This window comes from Triticum dicoccoides, chromosome 1A, assembly GCF_002162155.2.
Source record: "Triticum dicoccoides isolate Atlit2015 ecotype Zavitan chromosome 1A, WEW_v2.0, whole genome shotgun sequence".
Taxonomy (NCBI): domain Eukaryota; kingdom Viridiplantae; phylum Streptophyta; class Magnoliopsida; order Poales; family Poaceae; genus Triticum; species Triticum dicoccoides.
The window spans coordinates 557,794,195-557,800,031 of NC_041380.1; the positions used below are offsets into that span (position 1 = coordinate 557,794,195).

Genomic DNA, 5,837 nt, shown 5'->3' on the forward strand with positions numbered 1-5,837 from the left:
TCCACGGAAGCTGATCAAATGACGTAATTCATCAAAGCTCTGAGATACAAGTTTGCGCATCTAAGAAACAAAACATTGCTAGTTCGTACAGAAACAAACCATCAAGTTGTATCAATAAGACATCCTCGCCCCTGTGGTTGTACGAAGCAATGTCAGGAACACGTGAAACCAGTCACAAAACTCGCTAACGGACAAATCAGTTGCACAAATCACTAAAGGTGGAACCACGCTTACTCATAATCTAAAGGTCCTGGCCAATATGTAATTCATTTATGGTCATTTAGTGTTAATCCTTTCATGACAAGGTCCAGAGCAACGAAGGTAATTGCAACCTGTTATTTCAAATAGTAAGCTTCTCTTGTGAACATTCGCAATAAAGCACATACCCAGTTTTTAATACTTTGGAAAATAACAACAAAACATTGGGATTATAAGTCGAATAGCTCTTAGTGAGAAACAACAAAATCCAATAGTAGTATGAAACCGAAAAGAAAAACAATAAAAATATCCAGACTACGATGACCTCCTAATTTCAATAACCTCCTCGTTCCCCTAAAATTCCCGTTATCCCTCTCAAATTTAAAAATCCAGTTCTCCGTTATGGTAGAATGAGCTCTCGGCGCGTCCTCACCGTCGCCAAAGGAGCAATGGACGCAGAGCAACACGTGAAGACGGAGCCCGAGTGGTCAGCGGCGGCTGGGAAACAAAGCAACACGTGCAGAGGGAGCCCTCACTGTCCGCGGTGGCCGGGATACAAAGCAACACATTGCGAGAGCCCTCCTGCTCGGAGGCGGCCGGGAAACACGTGCAGCCGGAGCCCCCGTGGTCGGCGGCATCCAGGATACAGGGCAACCAAAGCAACGCGTGCTACATAGCCTCCCCCGCCATGCCGGTCCAAGGGCATCCTGTTCGTCGGCCTCCTCGAGTCGTCGCCGTGATGAGCACCTCGGCATACGCGCGCAGCAACCCCACGTCGATGACCTGCACACCCATCTCCATGGTGGTGGTCGGTTGCGCCACGCCGTCGTTGTCGCACCGCTGCAGGCCGATTAGCTGATAACCGAATTTACTTTTTAGACTTGTTAACTGAATTAGCCCATGTAGCCCTTGCTACTTGTACATTTTCAGACTTGATAACATAATTTACTTTGGGAAAAGAGATTAGGCATTCCATTTCCTTGCACAAACAAATCGACATGATGTTACCTTGTCATCTACGGACCTTTTGTTCGTATACCTTTTTGGGACCTCAAAGCCCTTTTGACCACCACAGCTAAGCCAAAATGCCCAAGCTTCATCCAAATTTTTAAATTTCATGCCAACATGGGTTACCAAGCCGGACAATATAGCTCTACAATGGAAAAGTAATCATGAGCACAAAAAACTTGTGCAAATGCCATATTTCAGGATGAGAGAAAAGTAAATGTGAAAGGGAAAGCTTGGTAGCTCATGTTGGCATGGTACGATGGTACGATGTGTTAGCCTCTTCTTCCATCTCAATAGACAAAATAGAACCCCGACTGATTCTTCCTTTTATAAAAGGGAAAGCTTGATCAAGTTGAAGGCAGTCTTATGATAAAAATTATGTCAGTTCTAGTGAGCTATTCATAAGAACATGGCATGAGAAAGGGAAACTTCAGACTTAATTACACACCAGATTGAAAAGGAGAGCAGTTATCCTCACCGGCTGCTTCTTCCACGAATAAAAGGGCAGAGGTTGATCAAGTTGAAAGCAATCTGATGTTCCTAATTCCGGTTAGTGATTCATGGGGAAGATAGCAGGAGAAAAGCAAATAGAATTACGTACAAAATTGAGCACGTCGTTCACCAGCGATTGACTCCTTCACCAGAACGCGATTGAAGAACAGAGTTCTCCAGCAATCCAATCCTTCACAAGAGTGGGCTCACCCTGCGGCTCGACTCCAGGGCCTTCCTCCAGGAGGAGCAGGGCCGGCACCAGAGCTACAGGTCCCACGTGCTTGCCCTGCTACGCCGCGACTCCCCGGGCCGCCAACGCGATCTCCCGCGCCAACCTGAAGCTGGACAACACCACGCTGGTCTTTGAGGCGTCGGCAACAGAGATACATGGGCCATGGTGTCGTAGGTATTGGCCCTTTTGCCCCGCCATCCATGATCCAGCGACAGCGCGGGTGAGAGTGGCGTGCGTCTCGAAGCAGAGAAGGTAGGGGATTGGTGGCGGGGGGCAGACTTGCAGTCGCGTGCGCGCTCGCCGTGCTGATGTGCCCTTCGGCATGTTGGGGTTGTTTTTCTCTTCGGCGGCGACGCCTAGGACCTATGGAGTTCAAGCTATCCTCTCCACCACCGATTCGTTTTCTGTGGAGGCGCAACTGGCTAGGGTTGGGAGGCTATGGAATCGGGAAGGATGTGAGGGACGGAGCAGGCGGAGTACGGAAAAAAACAACGCCTTACTATTGAATCGTTACTTTTCACTTATGGGTGGCATGGTGGGTAATTTTCTTCAAAGGTAAAGTACGGCCAGTCAATGCAATTTACTAAGTGCATACAGAGTATGGGTTAGATTAACGCTAGCTGTTAGATTAAGTTTAGTGGGCCTAATCATGCAGTGGTAATGGGTCCGTGTATATTTCGTGGGGTGCGTTTAGAGAAGTTCTTGTTTAATTATTTAATAGTAGCTAGTGTCGTGGTTCTAAGCCTGACAGTAGAGTGGGGGTAGGTATGGAGAGGCAAGGTCCTAGCTATGGAGAGGTTGTAAACACAAGGGATGTACGAGTTCAGCCCCTTCTCGGAAGAAGTAATAGCCCTACGTCTCGGAGCCCGGAGGCGGTCGAGTGGATTATGAGTATATGAGTTACAAGGTGCCGAACCCTTCTACCTGTGGAGGGGGGTGGCTTATATAGAGTGCGCCAGGACCCCAGCCAGCCCACGTAGGAGAGGGTTTAAGGTGAGTTAAGTCTGGGGCGTTACTGGTAACGCCCCACATAAAGTGCCTTTACTATCATAAAGTCTACCTAATTACAGGCCGTTGCAGTGCAGAGTGCCTCTTGACCTTCTGGTGGTCGAGTGAGTCTTCGTGGTCGAGTCCTTCAAGCCAGTCGAGTGTGTCCCTAGTTGGTCGACTGGAAGGCGACTTCTTCTAAGGGTGTCCTTGGGTAAGGTACTTAGATCAGGTCCATGACCCTACCCTAGGTACATAACCCCATCATTAGCCCCCGAATGGATTGAGGCTTCGAGTGAGGAAGGAGTTGATGTCGTTTCCGATTAACCTTTGCGCTCTGGTGGTGTGTTGTTCTGGACCAAAGAATCTCTTCGTCGACAGTGAGCAACTTGTCTTCAGTCGACTCGATCCATTCTCTTCTTGCGTCGAGTGATCTTCCGGGCTTCGACGATCTCCGAGCGACGGATCGCGGGAAACCCCGTGTCTGACAGACCGATCTGCTGTTCGCGGATTCCGCGGGATGCGAAATTTGGGGACGCGCGCGAAGCGGAGAGGACCGCGGCGTTCGGATGGGAAGGGACATAGACGCCTCGATCTCCGCGCCGCTTTCTTCGCCCCGTATCCCGTCTGCATAACTGTTCCTGGATATGATTAGATCGACCGGGCCCACCTGTCATCCTCTCGGAAGGGACCTTATAAATGCGCCCGGCAAGGATTTCTGTACTGTGCCTCAGCATTCTCTCTCTCTCTCTGCTCCTTTTGTCCCCGTCCAGCGCGCTCGCTCTCGCCCCCGCACAACTTCCCCACGCGCATCTCGCCGGCAACCATGGCCAAGGAGAAGACGACGGCGCTGGAACGTGCGAAGAAGGCGTCGGCGTCGGAGAAGGCGAAGGGGAGATCTACCAGCCGCGGCGGGTCTTCGTCCAGATCCCGCCTGCCGAAGGGCTGGGTCCAAGGAGACTGGATCCAGTCGACCATCACAGAAAAAGACCTCCTCGACATGGCCAACGAGGGCTTGATCCCTCTTGGAGCTGCGAGGCTTCCGGGGAAGGAGTGGCAGCCCCAGCCAGAAGAGGGTGAGTGTGTGCTCTTGGCCACCCATGTTGATCGTGGATTTTCTTTGCCGCCGAGTATTTTCTTCCGTGGCTTCTTGAACTTCTTTGGAGCGCAGCTCCACCACTTTACCCCAAATTCTATCGCCTATCTTGCCGCATTTGTGTCCATGTGTGAGGGTTTCTTGGGCTGTCGACCGCACTGGGGTTTGTTCAAGCATATATTCACGTGTCGCTCTCAGACCGTGAAGAAGGCGAGCCCAGGTGATGAGAGAACCTGAGTTGTCCAAATGTGTGGGGGTCTGGGGATCCAGGTGAGGAATAAGAGCACCTTCCCGCCCATGACCTTTCCCGAGTCAGTCAGAGGCTGGCAGTCGACCTGGTTCTACTGCCAGGACCAGTCGACGCCGGGGCAGTCGAGTGGACTCCCTCAGTTTACCATGGACCGAGTGAACAAGCCCTCCTCCTTGAAGTTGATTCCGAAGGAGAAAGCTGACGTGAAGATGTTGATGGAGCGCGTGGTGCAGTTGGTTCGGGAGGGAGTGACGGGCATGGACCTCCTGGAGGTCTTCCTCAGGCGTCGCATCCAGCCCCTTCAGTTCCGGAGCCATTGCATGTGGTTGTACTGTGGGACCGAAGACGAGACTCGAGTCCATCCAGAAGCAGTCGACGATGTCACTCTGGAAAGATGGATGGCAGCCGTTACCGGAAACAAGGACAACCCACGTGGAGCCAGAAGGATTCCTCCACTCGACCACAACAGCGATCCAAACAAGGTACGTTTGCTCTGCTCTCCACTGTGTTCTTGTCGCATTCATTTCTGTTTATCCTGCCGACTGGTCGACTGATCCTTGTCTTGATATCTGCTAGGCCCTCACCGAGCTATACTCGATGCCCAATGGGGCACAAGCTCTGACTGAGGAGGGTGGGGCGAGTGGGGGCGAGAGCCAGGACGAGGAGGAATGGGACTCGGACGTTGCAGAGGATGATGATGACGATGATGATGATGACGGTGATGAAGATGACGTTGAAGACGAGGAGGAAGAGAAGGAGGAGGTCGTACCACCGCGCTCGGAAAGGCGGTCGAAGCTTGTCCACGACCCTTCGACCGAACGTGGTAAGGGGGTTGCGACCACCACTCAGTCGACCAAGCGCCCTTGGACCACCTCTCCGGTGCCGACTGAAAAGGCGCCGAAGCAGCCCAGGGCGGCCTCGTCGAAGCCGATCAAGCTCCTGCCGATGATGAAGGTGTCCATCCCCACCATTTCAGGGTAATCGTGCTGCTTAAGTCTTCTTATTTTGTGTGAACTGTGTCTCTGGTCGACGCTGAGGTTAGTCGACTGATCCTTTGGATTTGCAGTGCTGCTACTTCTGAAACCTCGGCCCGGGCTGATGACCACGAGATGGAGGACGCAGCAACTTCGAAACCAGGTACTGTATTCTTAACGCCGTTCTTAGTCGACTGACTCGCGATCTCTGATCCTGATGTCGACTGACTCGCGATCTCTGATCCTGAATCTTCTCCGTAGCTCTACCCAATACTGTTATCAATCTCCCTGATGATGATGAGGATGAAGAACCACTGAAGCGCAGGAGGAGTAGGAAAGCGTCCGCCAGTAAGGTGCCCCAGGATGTGACGGCGCCTGAGATTCTGATTGCGGAGGAAGAGAACACCACTCGACACATGGTGTCCTTCGCAGATCCATTGACGAGTGCTCAGCAGCCCTCCCTCTTCACGACGCACCACGTCCCAGAGGACCAAGCTGGCGCGGCGAAGGAAGCGATACGCCAGGCTGGAATCATGATGGAGCAGTTAAAGACCATCCGGGATGCGAGCCAGGCAGCTTATGACGCCAGTTCTGCCCTTC

The 5,837-nt window shown here is 52.2% G+C and overlaps 1 long non-coding RNA gene across 3 annotated transcripts; it reads right to left on the reverse strand.

Annotated features, from left to right (window-relative positions):
- Positions 1-400: 400 nt before the first annotated feature.
- Positions 401-2,357, reverse strand: LOC119289480. Of its 3 annotated transcripts, XR_005141523.1 has the most exons (3): positions 1,808-2,357; positions 1,655-1,737; positions 401-1,569 (listed from the first exon to the last, which is right to left on the reverse strand). It is a non-coding gene; the product is annotated as an uncharacterized LOC119289480 (long non-coding RNA). The 3 variants fall into 3 exon arrangements; XR_005141521.1 differs by having other exon boundaries at positions 401-1,351; positions 1,655-2,357; XR_005141520.1 differs by having other exon boundaries at positions 1,655-2,357.
- Positions 2,358-5,837: the final 3,480 nt, after the last annotated feature.